This window comes from Manis javanica, chromosome 7 (genome assembly GCF_040802235.1).
Source record: "Manis javanica isolate MJ-LG chromosome 7, MJ_LKY, whole genome shotgun sequence".
Lineage (NCBI taxonomy): Eukaryota > Metazoa > Chordata > Mammalia > Pholidota > Manidae > Manis > Manis javanica.
This window is the reverse complement of record NC_133162.1, coordinates 136,972,065-136,988,503: the sequence shown is the minus strand read 5'-3', so window position 1 is coordinate 136,988,503 and position 16,439 is coordinate 136,972,065.

Here is a 16,439-nt window from a genome sequence, read left to right as displayed (position 1 = left end):
TAGGTGCTCCAGAAAAAGAGCTTCTTTTTTTCACCCCTTTTATTTGTTCTTTTCTAGCATTACATGCTTCCTTTTTTCCAATCGTCCTTATTTTCTGGCTCCTTCTTCCCTATTATTTGTCACTGCCTCTCTGAGAAGCAGGAATCTCTCCCACAGTCCAGCGCGGCTTCAGTTTGCTTCCCTGCAAATTGGAGGATGGGGGGCCACGGGCTTCCATGTCTGTCTTCCACGTAACGTGTTCTGCACCAAACTCCCCTGTTCACCCCACTTCCCCAGCCAGCACTTTCTGTAGATCCTCCATCCCTCTTCATGTCTGGCTTTAAAGTCTAGTATTTTCTGGCATAAAATATCCAATACACAGCCTGCTATTTCTCAGATTTTACCTACTGATTAATGTCTGAGATAATCCTCACAACTGGGAAATATAAATTGAATAAAGAGCTTCTCAAAGCAATCAGTAATTTATTTAAAACATAGTCATATTGTAAAGATTTCAAAACCTAAAAAAAATCCCTGGCCACAGGAAATGTGATAAAAGTAGAGAAGTTTGCTGGAGATTTGTAACAAAGAAGACAGGGAATCAACCTTTGCTTGGCGACTCTCATCTGCTTTACATATATTATTTCATTCTTTTATTTTCTAAAAACTCCTACACAAGAATAATTTCTTAATTTGACATATGAGGAATCTACAACTTGACAAGATTAATTACATAATTACATAATTCCACAGGCACTGAGCTACTGAATGGAAGAGTAAAGATTATAATTCAAGTCTGTTGAGCATCAACAGCCCATGCCTTTTCTGATATACCTCACATTTTTCTTGACAATAGAAAGGTTCCTCACTATTTGCTATTACTAGAATCAGTGCACCACTGTACAGCAAGATAATTCCACAATTTTAAGTGATATACACAACGTCAGGTGTTTGTTCCCAATAATATTAAAGGTATTATTTATCAACATGCTTAACAAATAAGTATTGAGTATCTGTACATGGTATTACTCAATTTAGTTGTGAATTACAGAAAACCTAGCACTCAGTGGCCTGAATAATTAGGAGGTTTATTCTTTTCAAGTAATGGAAGCCCTGAGGGGAGCACTCAGCTCTTCCGTCCAGGTGGTCTACGAATCGCACGCTCAGACCACATTCTGATCGCAAGACAGCCACTAGGCTTCTGAATCATCATTAAACATGTCAAGAAAAGGAAGCAAGGAAGGCAAAAATTCTGTGCCATGATTTGTGCTCCTGGTAGTGACAGAATAACTTACAGGAGGGAGAGAGAGACAGAGAGAAGCTAGTATATGATTACCTGGATCCCTTCTCAAAGTAATGATTTACAGAAAACACTTAGATGGGTATAAAAAGCAAGGAATTGCCTGATTGTATTGTATTTAGGTGTTTTTCATCGTATTCCAACTTTGCAATTACACTTTTTAAAAATAATTTCGCTTCAAAGATGGGAAAGAAGTGTATATAGACTAACAAACCATCTCATGGTTGTAGGGTTACAATAATAGTGGTTGATTAAAGTCAGACTGCTAGGAATGAATTCTCAGTTTATTTCCCTCACATACACACACACACAAACCCACACACTCACACACAGTTGAAATGGCCAGAGTATCTCAAGATTATCGAGTCCTGTATTTTAAGGTGCTTTATTCCCTGAAGGTACGTGCTTCTGAGTAGGCCGGCTCATTCCCGTGCATGCTGTAGAAGGGCATTTTACAGGTCAAAAGCTAAGTGACTCATATCAACTGGAGTTTGAGTAGCAGATGATGTCTCATATGGAGAATCTAAGTAAAAGAATACTTATCATGTTTAGGATCCTGAATTACATTCTGAGGTTTTAGGTTAAGGAACAGAGAGGGCAAAAAGGTCAGGAAATAAGAGGCTTTCATTAAGCCAGTTGCATGTACCCTCAATGACTTCCTTCTCCGAAGGTGGGATGTTCAGAAGGTGGGGATGGGCAGAAGGTGGAGATGGGCAGAAGAAGGTTGGCAGAGATGCTCTGGGACACAGCAAGATGATTTTAAAACATGAACATTTAAAAGGAGAAATCAAATATATATCAGTATTACAGCAACATATCTGGCTGATGTTTTCTGCTTTTCTGGAAAAAGTTGAGTCAATAGAGTATAATATAGCAAAAAAGCACATGCTTAATATAGGAGTCAAAAACAGAGCATTTATGGGTTTTATGGTCTTTCTGTGAAAAGATGATACAACAGGATGGTACTAGAAAATAAAACAAATGATTTATAGGAACAAAGGTGATACACGGGAGTGCATTTAGTCTTCTCTTTTGGAAATGCGCTTTCTTGTTTAATGACTCTGCTCACAAGTGTCTCTTGTGCTGTGTGTGTGTGTGTGTGTGTGTGTGTGTGTGTGTGTCACACACATGCAAATAAATATATTTTCACATTTGAGATGACCTTCCAATGAAAGTTTAATGCTGTATTTTTAAATTCATCTGGCTGTGCCCAATTTATTTTTATAGAGCACTTTTAAATTCCCTTCTACTGGAGAAATAGCCTGTAGAAGGATCAGGCGAAGAGCGCGGCTCCCTCTGCAAGGGGGTGGGCAGGGCGAAGATCATCAACTGCCTTAGTAACATTCACTCCATTTCCGCATCCTGCCACTGACGTCGCCCAACACTTGGCGTGTGTACAAAGACTGGTTTAAAGAAGAGGGTGGGAAAGAACAGAGAGCTTCAAAGGTGGAACAGAAAAAAGAGCTTCAATCGTGGAAAAGCTTTGGGGGAGGGAAGACGAGGAAAGAAAAACACAGCCCAGTAGCCGAGAGGTGCAAGCAGGCTGAGACAGCCCTCGTAGCATCAAGTGCAGAGACCTCAGCTGAGACTCAGAGAGGCCCACGGTGCCTTGACTCAGACAGGCCAGGTGAGCAGCTGCGAATACCTATCACCAGGTGTGATGGTCAGGAGGAAGGCAAAATAATTTTGCTATGTTTCGGGTGTTAGTTTTAGCAATGTTTTGATATGTAAAATAGTATTCAGTATAAAGTGAAGCTTTGGTTTTTGTATTTGGAAGATGTTTCAACTTAAATATCTTAACCTTAACTCTAGTTCTAATGAGATGTCCACTAATTCTCTTAGATTTCCAGGTTGAAAAAATGATGACTCTAACTCTCAACTTTTAATATGCATGTTTCATAATTCTTTCTGCTTTCTTTAATGTTCTGGTTAGGACTTACAAAAAAACGATGTTTAATCATAGAAGTAATAGCAGACATTATTATCTCCTTCCTTACTTTAATAAGAACACTTTTAATATTTCATCACAAGAATGTTCTCTTCTGGTGGACACTCTTTCACAGATTAAGAAAGGTTCCTTTTGTTCTTTGTTTGCTATAAATATTGAATTTTGGTGCTTAGCTGACAATTATTTATTATACTCATGTATGGTTTGTTTAACCACCAATTTTGTTTTATTAAGATGATAATATTTCCTTGTAATTTATTAATGCAGTGATTTCTATTCATTTTTTTTCTCTGATATTAAACATTCCTGTGACTCTGGGAAAACTAGGACTGTTGTTCAAGGACTTCTTTAAATATGCTCTTCTTTCAATTTACCAAGGTTTTATTGAGAAACTTCACTTCTCTAGTCACAGCGGTATTGATTGAGTTAGCTGTGCAAATGCCTCTAGGCTCGGAAGAAGGTTGTGTAACACACATCACATCTGTTGCTTGATGCCAAAGTAGAACAGGCCACGTAAAACCTGGGCAGGCTGGTATGCATGTGTGTGCTTCTGTGAGGGCAGCATAGCGGCATAGGACTGCGGCTGAAGTTTGTTTTATCAGGCCAGCCAGATTTTACACTTCCTCAGGAAAAAATTAAAGTTCTGTGGGCTGTCTAGTTTGTTTATTTTTCAGAAAACCAACTGTTACAATATGATTTTCAAAAATGATAGTTTAAATATCTTCTTTTTTTGATAATTTAAGACCATATTCATATCTTTAATGTATCACTCTTATTTGTAACATCTTCTCTTCTTTTTCCTCTTTTTATGAATTTATAAAATATACAATTGTATATTTATGAGGTCTATTATCTCCTTGATCTCTTTATTTTCTTAAAAATATTTATTTTTTCCTTTTTAAATTGCTTTTATTATTTAGGGAGGCAATTTCTTGAATACTAGCTCACCTCTTTTTTCAGTTTTCTTGATTTTTACTGAAAATATTTTAGGCTATCAGCTTTCCCTGATTATGCGAGTTACAGACCAAAGTATGTGCATTTAGTGTTTGTCATTGTTACTTATTTCTAAATGGTTTGTGTGGCCACTTCACATTCTTTAAGCCAAGACTTCTTTGGAAGGCTATTACATATTTTTTAGGTTTATAGATTTTTCCCCCTTTTTTCTTGCTGCTCATTTATAACTATAATGTGTCTTGAGAGTGATTGTGTATTTGGGTTCTGTCTTCTTTTTTTTTATTATTCGTACGTTGGTATTTGCTCTGGGATTTTTGTTGGTGCTCCATGTATGTTCAGAAAGTTCATAGTTTCTACTGATGGGTGATTACATGTGGTTAAGCTTATTAATTCTGTTAATCAGATCTTTTCTATCCTTTGGCCATGAATCATCTCAAAACCCCTGTTAGTTCTCAGCTAATAATAGTTAGTTAGTATTAATGCTTTTGGGCTATGAGAAAGAAAATCAACTAATATGGACCAGATGTCTATTAGAGACCTCCCCTCAGTTTTTTAGGTTTACTTAAAATTAATAGATTACTGTTAAATGACCATTATTCTTTCTTCTTGTCTGACTCCTAGAGACTGGACAAGGAAATAACACTTTTTGGTACTCTCCACCATTGCTCATGGGAGGGGCAACTGGAGATCCCCTCCGGGATATGCGGGATATGTGTATAGTCCGATGATTCGGAGCCTAGTGTAATGACACAAACTACAATGTTTCTGAAAAAAGAAGAAACATTTCTTCAGTACCAGTTGGGAATATAACCCCATAATTCAAGTTTAGCAGAATGTTGCAAATACCTTTCTTGACTTCTAAGGAGTGATTTATTTCTAAAATCTGATGCTCTTTCTTTCTTTTTTCTCTTTGATAGGGACTGGAGAACCGTCCAGAAGAATATAAGAAATGTATCCAGAACTACTCTGCAAGGGATGGTTGAACTTTTTTTTATCTTCCGCCCCTTTATAATTCTTTACAAAAGGGGAAAGGGTTACTGCTAGGGTCCGTAACTTCTGTGAGGACAGTTCTTTTTTTCTCCGTTATTCAGTCCTTAGCAATGAACATGTATACCATTTAAAAAAATTTGAGTGAATTAATGGATGAGTGAGCAAATGATTGTGTCAAGCAAGGAAACAGATCTAGTTGCTCCTAGACCTCTGGGCTGGGCTGGGGTTGTGACAGTCAGTCACAACTAACCTGCTATGATACGGTTGGAGTAAACGCTTTTGTTCACCAGCCAGAGGGAAAAAAGGCCCTAGGGACACACTTCCAAGGATCAGCCTGTGAATGACTCTTTCTCTATCCTTTCCTGCCAGGAACATGCCTGTACCTTCACTGCTGGCGTCCCAGCGTGGGCGGCAGGTGAGGAAGCACAAAAGGGTGGACACAAGTTCCCCCCAGTCAACCGACTAACACTCTGCTTCTAGGTACTGTCTGTGGCTCATTTTATTTTTGGCTGAGAAATTTCTCCCTGGGTTTCTCAGTATCTTATCATTCTGACCCACCATTTGCTGGTCTTTGGGTTTTCATCACTGAATATTTGCCAGGGAGCAGCTGCAAGTTGCTGAAGTCTCGGGAGTCAGCTAAATCGATTTGCAATGTCTGGTAGGCGCCAGGGGTCGCATTCTTTCTCCCAGAATAAGAAACTGTAGCTGCTTTTCTCTAGCTAAGAACAATCTTCTTTCCCACTGTCTAAAGCAAGCAAGATTGCAATCTCAAATATCTGGAATAGGCTTCCAAGCTTTGGATAATCAACACTGTCGATTTGAGGGGATAAATGAAAGAAAAATGTAGAAATGTAAATATGCAACCTTATGTTTTGAGCACTATACATTGTTGCCAGGTGTTCTGTCTTCTCTCTTACAGGTTGGAGGCCCGTGACCAAGGGGATTTTAGAGGCCACAGAAACACGGGCATTGACTGCATAGAAGGAGCCCACAGGGCAGAGCCCGGCCCTCCCACCATGAGGTTCCTGCTCCAGGGTTCAGGCTTCTTATGTGACCCATGAAGATATCAGCATGTAAAATTGTCACCTTAACAGTACTAAATGTGGCTTATTGACAGTGCAAGATTTAATTACAAGAATTCCGACAGGCAGGCATTAGTGCGTCTAGTTTTACTTGAGGAGAGAGGCCCATGCGGTTGGTGGCGGGGTGCACGGACCCGGGACCCCTGATCCCGGCGGATCCCCGGGGACCATGCTCCCGGGGCCGCCGCCTCCTGACCCACGTGTGGGCGGGAGACCAAACCTGTGCCCCGCGCTGACACGGGCATCCTGATGCTCAGGTGCTCCGAACCCACGGGGCCCCTTGGCCCGCATCCTGCTGCTGCCCAGAGGCGGCCCGTGCCCTGGGGTGTGTGTAACTGACGGCGCCCCGGTTATGGCTGCAGCAGACGGGCCTCGGGTCAGGGCTGCTCATCCCCCGGAGCGTGGAAGCACCGCACAGGCAGTGAGCTGTTCCGCCAGGACGTCATAGGTAGGAGATGCTGCCGCGTAGCAACGCTTTTCCTTCCCCTCCCCTCCCCTCCCCTCCCACTCCCTCCCCTTCTCTCCCCTCCCCCCTCTTCTCCCCTTCCCTCCCCCTCCCCTCCTCTCCCCCTTTTCCTCAGCCCTCTTGTCCCTCCATCCCGGCCCTTCCCTTCCTTTCTTTTCTGTCTTCTGTCAAACCCAGGATTTCAATTAAGAGTAAGACAGTTGAAGAATCCATTAAATCTAGCCTGAGATTTGAATTATAAAAAGTCAGGGCCCTGTCCTCAGAGAGTTGCTTAAGTTAGGCCATAAAAACAGCTGCAACCTCCCAGCAAAGGGAAGCAAGGAGGAAAATTGGCCAGTTTTCAAGTGTTCAGGGTTCTTATGATAACAAGAAATACACAATTCCTGGGACTAGGCCTTAATACCTTCTCTGAGCACATTCATGATATATTGGATAATTATCGCAACTTTGGCACAATAAACAGAAATCTGTATTTCGACATGACTATTTTATAACCTATAATAATGCATTGCAGTGATTAAGAACATGCTTCTAAGAATGCTTACTATCTTTTTTTCTTTCTTTACTTTTCTTTCTTATTCTGACTTTAAAAAAGATAATTTTTAATGACTAAATACCAGTCTAGTGCCTGGAAAGTCTGCTTTATTTACTTTTACTTTTTATTGTTTCTTCAGGCACTGGATGGTGTAAGATAAATTTTAGCCAATAAGCAGGCAAAGAGGGGCAACAAAGGGCCAGGTGATTAATTTGAATGCCCCGGGGGGAGGTTCTGCGGCCTTGTCACAGGCCAGGGAAGTCACACCCAGTTGGGGAGGTGGGGGCTTAGGAGGGGTTAAGAGGGGGAGAAGTGGGCAAGCTGTCCTAGGGGGTGTGGAGAGGTATGATTGGCTAAAGGTGACATAATAGACAACTAGAAACTTTTTTTCCTTCCAAGAGGGAGGAGGCTGACATGGGGTCTTAGTTGGCACATCAGGATGGAATTCAGGGAGAGCTGTCCCCTTTCCATATAAGGCACAGACCTTGGGGTCTGGTCTGTTCTCCCCCTATGGCATCTCTCTGTTCTGTTTGCATGGCCTTGTTTTTCCTTTCTCCAGCCTAACAGATGGGAATTGTTATTAAGTAGCTGAGAGCTTCAACTAAAGTCCTCACCAAATAAAAAAACTCCCCCGCACACACTCGGTTTCTACACTAACCAACACAAACCGAACTTCCACTCAGTTACACTGTATCACTCTGCTAACTTTTTGATATGAAAGAAGGCTTAAAGGGTCAAATACAAGTAGAATTTGAGTGATTTTAATCTAGTGTTTGCCACAAAGCTTAGAGGTCATTCCCTGGATGCCAGTTGCAGATCCTGGGAAGCAGCACCGTTCAACAGAAGCAAAACGCAAGCCACACGTGCTATTCAAAATGTTCCAGTAGCCTCAAAGAAAGGAGAGACTGAAACAGTGAAACTGATGGTAATGATGTAGCCTAGATGAAATGTCCAAAGGTTTATCACTTCCCCATGTATTTAATATACACTTGTTGAGTCTTCCTTTTTTTTTAATACTGAGTCCCAGAAGGGGTGTGTGATCCCCACTTACAGCGCAAACCAGACAAGCCACCCTCCGGATGCTCCATCTTGCCACAGCACAAGCAGAGGCTCCTTCTGAGTATTTTTGCCAGTGCGCTGCTGATCCCAATACGTGAGGAGCACAAGCACGTCCCAAACCCCTGAACTGGCTCCACTGGGTCCAGCAGGGCCGGGCCTGGGTGAGAGGGCAGGTGCCAGGGTGCCCCAGGCTTCCTGGCGGGAACGCTGCATTCCCGCATGTCTCCTGACCAGTTCCAGGCAGTTCCAGGAGGCGCTTCCGTGCGGGGCACAGTCTGAGCGGGACTGCTCCAGCGGCTGAGAGGTTATAGGAAGAGACGCCTTTTTATAGCAGAAAAATGCTCATTAAAGAATTGTGTTAATTATGAAAATAGTCCCATTCAATCTCATCATCGTCATCTCTCCTGGCCATCCTGTCAGGAGCTCTGTCAGAATGTGCTGATTATTAAAAGCTGGGACACTCGGGTGATACAGTGCAGAGCACGTTGAACCAAAGCTTAAGTAGCAAATGCATGCAAGTGCTGAAGTATATAACATCTAGGAAATAAAAGTAAATATAGAAGGTGCGAAGGACAATTGTTTAACTATTAAGGGATTAAGAGATATTAGTATATAACATCTAGGAAATTAAAATAAATATAGAAGGTGTGAAGGAAAATTGTTTAACTATTAAGGAATTAAGAGATGTTTTTGGATCTTGGAAAATCCAGTGTAATCTGAAAGTTGCAACAGCATGTCCTTCTCATAAATTTGACCAGAAAAATCTATATATCAATAAAGTAACACTTGGCATTCTTTGCTCATTCCAATAAGTACCTAGAAGTTACTACAAATGATCTGATTAAATATAAAAAGCTTAAAAGCATTTTAGCAATGTCTTATTTTTATAACATTAGTCTTTTTTCACAGCAAAGATAGGCATATACAATTTTGTCTGTAAGCAGAAGCCATAACAACTGAATAATTTGCTTCTCTTTTACTTAAAATTCCCATATTAAAAAATGCTGTGATGCTTTTTAACACACAGAAGAGTTAACGTCTGAACATGTGTACTTTTAAAAATCGTTAATTATCTATGAACATCTGCTCTGTTCCATTCGGAATACCAGCAGGGAAAATGTGATCGAATATTAAGTGTTTCCCACGTCATTACTGTTACAATGGATAAGATAAATATCTGAACATAACAGCATACTTTATCATAAAAACATATTGAGGTTATTTGGGGAGTTCATAATGTATCATTTAATCACAACAGAAAGTAGAGGCCTGAAGTGTATAAGGAATGGGCTTGCTGATCTGGGAGCCATTTCTCTTGCTGAGATATTCAGTAAAAGCCTATTAACTCAGACCCTACACGGTTTGCCAACTAACATTATTCAGACATGAAACATGTGATTCTGGGTTAGAAAAAAGTTAGGGAATACTATGTTTATTTATGAGGTATGAAACTACTGCTCATGAGAAAGGGGATGTGGAATAAGCAAAACAAGTTTCAAGCAAACAAATAAGACCTTCCATGTAAAGGGTGCTGTTCCTCTGAATCCAGGGCACAACGACTGCTGGAAGGGGCCAGGGCCCGGTCTATGGACACCAGGGCTGCTCCTGGCCCCAAGGGCTCTCCACCCTGTGCCTTCTGGCCTTTGCATCCAGGGCTTCCACGTCCTCATCCTTAAAGTAAAAAGATGGTACTGATGATTATTAGTTGCCTGAAGCTTTATGTGTCTACGATTCTAATTTCTATGAGTAAATAATAATGTGCTTAGGATTTATTACCATGTATTCAGTGTAATTGGGCATTTATTCCTTTTAATAAGTCAGGGTTCATGCAGCATATCTCCTATATTACACTTTTTTTTTTCATCTTATCTCATTTTTCTTCGTCTCAGTCAGAGAAATCAGCCGGCAGGTGGACATTAGTCAGTTTTACGATTTTGCCCTTCTCAGCACTCTGATTTTCCATACACTTGTTCAATGAAATTAAAGATCATCTTTTATTCTATATTGATTTAGCAGTTATATTGTTAGTATTTGCATAAATATTAAATAGACTTGATGTAACATTATATTTCAACCCCATACAACATCCTAAACATGATTTCTAATGTACTCAGCAAGCAAACACTTTTCTTGGATTCTCTGTCTAGTCCTTTCAATGTTTGATCAACCTAGTAATTACTTATTTACTGACTGGATCATTCACATAAGACTGTGTAGTTGGATCATGATCCACACTAGAAACATAATATTTTAGCCTTTGAAAGAGTGATCATGTGATCCACCAAGATCTGAAAGAATTACTATCTCTATTTTTATTTTACTTTTTGAAGTTTTCTATTTCTCCACCCATTTTGTAAAACATACCATCTTTTTTACAGGGCTTGCCAGACTTGCCATTCAAAAAGGAATTTCAAAGATGTATTTAGATCGTGTTTGCTGATGGGGATACATGTTCAAGGAACTTGGCAGTGTATTCTGCAAAGCTGTGCGGTCTAAAATATAAGTAACGTGTAATTTTAAACTCCTTAGAAGCCACATTAAAAGAAAAAATGAGCTCTATATACCCAACATATCCAACATAGTATCATTTTAACATATACAAAGATAAATTTAGTAGTTACATATTTTATATTTTTTACTGTATCTTGCAATACAATGTGTATTTCACACTTAGAACACATCCCTTTTGGGTTGGTCCAGTTCCAAGAGCTCAACAGCCCTGTGGGGCGGGCGGCCATCATCACACACATAGCGCAGCTCGCAGCACGCCCACAGGGAGCTTCTCCCGGTTGGTCTGGCCTCCGCCTGCGTTTTGCTGCTGCTTCGCCTGTGCCTGGAATTGCACGTGGCAGCCACACACGTGCTCGGCCAGCCCTTCTGCCCCGTGTTCCTGCCGCGCCAGCTCTGGGTCCCCTGGGATTTAGACGATGGACCCCAGCGACCTCCAGGGCACGCCCTCCTGTGCGCTCCTGCCTGCGGAAGGTCAAAGTTCGCTTCCTGATATGGAATCATTTCTAATCACTGCTGCTGGTGCTCAGTCACCAGCCCCAGCTGACTCCACGGGTTTCCTCACTCAATGGTTCTCAAACTGTGCGTCTGCAAACCGCTTTTCTTTCACTCAGATACAAATGGTGGCCACTTTCTAATTCACAGAAAAGGAAAAAGAGAAATCAATCAATAGAAGGAATACATTTTTTCAGTATTCCTTTTAAAATTTTATACTAATAACATTTCTAAAAATAGTTCCCTGGTAGAATTCCTCCCCAATGAGTACTAGTAGTTGGTGAAACAAATTTAACATTTTAATTTCTTTGCAATACTTCCTGTTGGCCTCTGCCAACTCACATCATCTATTAGCATGTAAGCCCCAGACCTGTTTTTCTTTTACTGTAGTGTCCTCAAGGTCTCCTAGTTCTGACACACATTTGGATAGCAGATAAATATTTATTAACTGAATGATTTTTTAAAGTCTCCTTTTCTGAACATAAAATTGTTGCTATAGACCAGATCCTTCATAGTACATTTCCACATGTAGTACAATTATGATCAGGTGTTTTATAACCAAACTGCTATGAGCACCATTCCCTCTATGCTTTATAGGGAGCGCTGGCAGCGTCAGGCCATTTGAAGGAACTTGGCCATGTTTGTCTTGAGGGTCACCTTCCCCTGGCACCTGCTCCGAGCCGGGGGACCACACTTACCCCTGGTGTCATTATTCTCCCATAGCCCTTCTCATTCACGGGGCTTCACAGCTCTTAGGAGCAAAAGCAGATTGAGAAAGAAAACGTGGTGTCCATCTGCTGGTCTAAATGAAAACGTTCAAGTATGATTTTTTTGTTGTTGTTAAGCAGCACTTTTCCCAATATCTGGGTAACAAGTATCTTTGTTGTTTTATTTTTCACCAGATTAAAAATTATTCACTTTCATTATTCTTTTTATCTTCTGCACAGCGCAGTCCATCCCTTCTTTCAGTGATACCTCCTGTCCCATTGTCTTTGTAGCAAAGTTAGTATGTGAGTTGGAACCTTCTGTATATTTAGACACAAAGTGGTTTCTGCACATACTTCTAAAAAATTGTAATTGTATTTATTGTTACTCCATTTTGTTCACTAGATCTCATTGCCTGTGAATTTGTTGGTTGGATTCTAATTTAGAGAAACAATGTTTGATAAACTCAGTGACATCCCTTTGGTGTTTTTCCTGCCTCTTTGTGTTTTCGTATTCTTTCCCCTCTGTTTCTATTAGCTTTACATGTCTGATACAGATGACTTCTCTATTTATCTCACACTTGAGAAGGTTGTAGAGCAAAAGGAATAAATTATTTGGATTTGGAGGAAGAAAACCAAATCCCATTAGAAGCCTTATACAAAATAAAGCATTCTGAGACTGCATTTCACATGCACGCTCAACTACCCTCCAAGATAATTGGAGTCAGTTATTTCTGGCCAGTGCTTGAGGTCAGTGGGCCAGGTGGGAGTTGGGAGACATGGTGGGTAAAGGGCCATTCTGGGGAAATGCAAAGGAGGAATGCTTTACACAGTATTGTTCCCAGAGAATGAGGTATCACATGGGGATTGAGTGAATTCGTGAAATGGGTAGTTGGTAAATTGATGGTCCTCAGCTTTTTATAAAACAAGGACATTTTCTAGGAATACTTTTAAAGTCTTTCCCATCTGTTATCTATGACTTGATCCATTCTGTCATCCCAATATTATGTCCCGAAATGTCCAGGAGAAGCAGGCACAGTCCACGAACGGAGTGCCCACTATCTCATCACATCTCACAGAGTCTAGAGCCACACACAGTGTTCGATTCTCCAGGGGCTTCACCCTTTTACGCCCTTGGAGTCTGTCTCAGAGGAACTCCTCCGTGTCTGTCTCCCACCTCTGTCTCCAGATCTTCACCCAGGCTGCCTGCTGCTTGCCCCAGCCACTGTCCCCTCTGCCCTGGTGCTATGCAGTGAAGACCGTGGAGGCATCCCCTCCTTCTCACACCCTTAGACTTCTCACTGTGTGCAGCCCACTATTCCCCACAAAGACGTTTTTGCTGCATCAGACTGGCCAATATAGATCCTCTTAACAAAACGTCTACTTGTCAGTAGGCATTGCTTCCCATAGCCTAACTTCAAAGAGTTCCTGGAATTCAGCACTCCCTTCTCAGGACGATGAATCGGAAGGAGAATGAATGGAGTTAGTGAGACAGGAAACTCGGGGCTACCATTCATTTCCCCATTCAGCATTTGCTGGGACTGACCTAGGAACCTCCAGTCACCCCAGGTACTGTGACATCAAAATCAACCAGGCGCTGTCCTTTTTCTCAAATGTCTCCTAATGGAAAGGCAGGCAAAGGCAAGCAGGTACATGATGAATTGCATTGTAATGTACGTAAGCGTTGTAATGGAGCCTAAACAAAAGATGGTAAGAAAACAAACTATTTCAATGAGACAAAAATTGAAAGCTGAGTATTTCAGGTAGCAATTAACCTGGAGAATCAGGTGACCATAGAAATGTCACTTTTCACCTGCAGTGTCACATGGCTCCTACAAAAAGCAATAATGGTGACACATCGATTTATCCCCACTCCACTATGTTAAGGAATGTCCTTATAGAACCTAATACAACATGGCTTCATTAGTATTGATAAAACTTAAAATATAGTTGTACCAGCGGCCACTACACAGAGAATTGGGAAGAATTTAAATAAGAATTGATAAAACACCAACTTGGACTTTGTTAATTCCCCAAAGAAAATCCTTGGTGTGTAGCTGTCTTCCATGAGGACTTAAACTGTTTCTGCAAGATGTGGCTCATAGCTGCGGTTCAAGAGTGGTGAAAGAATGAATATGTTAAATTATGTGCAGCAGCTTTACAGAAAAAAGTGGAAATCTTGCTGTATCCAAGGAAAGTGAAAAATTTAGGGTGGAATATTTTTTAATTATTTTAAAATTTTTTCTTTGTTATGTAAAGTAAAAAGCACTCATTGCTAACAAGATGAGCTTATTTACAACAGATTAAAGGCTTTTTGAAATGTCGACTTGAACGGAAACTTGCATCTGCTGGACTGGTGTCACATAGCATGCTGGGACACTTTGCACGTTCAAAAATTTTTAGGCTAGTTTTTTCCCACACAAGTAATGAATCCCTCATTATTTGATGGCATAATGAAGAGAACTGTATTACATCCTGGACAGACTATGTAGTATTTGTGTTTCCCTGGGCAAGGTACCCTTGAATTCAGTTGTATAAATCTATCAGGGGCCTTTATAATACCTATCTGATAGGCTTGTTAAAAAGGATAGCACATCATATACAAACCTATGTACTTACCTGACCACCCAGGAATTGAGCCCCAGCTCCTTCTTTCTCTGACACCAAAGCTTTGAACTAGTTTTGCTGTTCCCTGAACACCTTTGGCTAAAAATACACAGGACGACAGCTGCTGAAGGCCAGCCTGCAGGAGTGTCTGCGTCCCTCTCATCACTCCTTGGAGCTGGAGAGACCTCGGGGCGAAAAGCAGCATATTACTAGATGTAAGCAGCACACTGGTCTCTAATGTTTTTGCTCTAATCCCTCTGAAGAAAATACTAACGTCTTTGCAAATTTTAAGCTGATTTAAAATATTTTCCTTTTATGTTTAAATACTGTAGTTACAAATGGTACGTATGCTGATGTTTTGGAATACTGACATTTTAAATTTAAACTGTTATATGACTTTTAAAGGCATTCCGTGGAATATAAATACCATAACAATTAGACACCACCAGCATTAATTTAAAAATGAAAAGCATTTTCAAAAGTCATAAGTTGTATAATGTTTCATTTTCTCCTTAACCTTCTTTTTCGCTTCCTTATTTTCTCACACAATTTAATTATAATGTAATATATTTTTTTAACTGAAAATCTTTACTTATCACCTTTCTATGCACCTCTGACTTAAAAATAAGCCTACATATTTAAATTTGGATGTTGTCATTTCTTGTGATCAAAAAGCATTAAGCTTTTTTTCTTTCTGGAGTAAGCTATCATTGCAATTTTTAGTAGTGCACAACTAATCAAAACATTACACTAAAAATTTGGATTAATAACTATATTAAACATAAAAAGTAAACTTTTAAATGAAACCCATCTCATACTGAGAAGGATTTTTTCAGTGAATTCATGTACCAATAAATAAACATTACTAATTGCTAGAATAAGACAGAGTTCAGTGGAAATTAACAAGAAAGAAAAGAAAGTTTAGATCACATTAATTCTAAGTCCTAAGAAGGTGAATTAATAATTGTTGATGAGGCATTGCTTACAGTAAAATGAATAGATATTCTTATTAATTATTCCAGATTTAATTAGTTCATACCAGAAATGAACAAATGAGCTGATAAGAGTTTGGGTAACAATAGAGTGTCAGAGATTTGATAGCAGGTAAAATGAATATGAATTTAGACAATATGATAATTTGGGGGTAGAAGTTAATGGAAATAGTTCTCCTACATAATTGAATGCATATTTAAGAAAATACAGAACCCTCACCTATGTCTAATGTCTGTTCCTATTACTCGGTAATTGATTTGAAGAAAGTAAACATGGGATTTTTTACCTCGTTCTCTTTGACGTCATGTGGAATTTGCAACTGGGATAGAAACCAAGACAAGGGTAAGTGAGAAGATCCACCAAGATGCAAAAGTTGAAGAAGCAGAGAGGACACACTTTTTACCGGTTTGGTCATTTTCAGCATACTTTTTACAATTCTTGACTGTTTTATATCCAGCTATATAGTCTACATATACAGGCTGATAAGGACACAGGCTGGCTTGTATTTGCTGTCTAGAAGAAATAAAGCATTGTCTCCTTCAAGATTTCTTACTAACCTTGTATTTGGGCATATATGACTCTCCCTCCAGAAATGTGCATTCTTTGATAACTGTTGGAGGATGAAAAAACACCATTTTTAACATATGGTGTCTTGACTAAAAGACATTCAATTGAATCCAATGTCAAATTTCCCATTTTCTTGGTATCCTGAAATTTTTACATCTCAAATTAGTAACAGATTGATTTTTTTTCCTTTTCAATCTTTCTATACTTATTTTTCATCTCTTACTTCAACATTTAGGACTTTCAGTATACTAT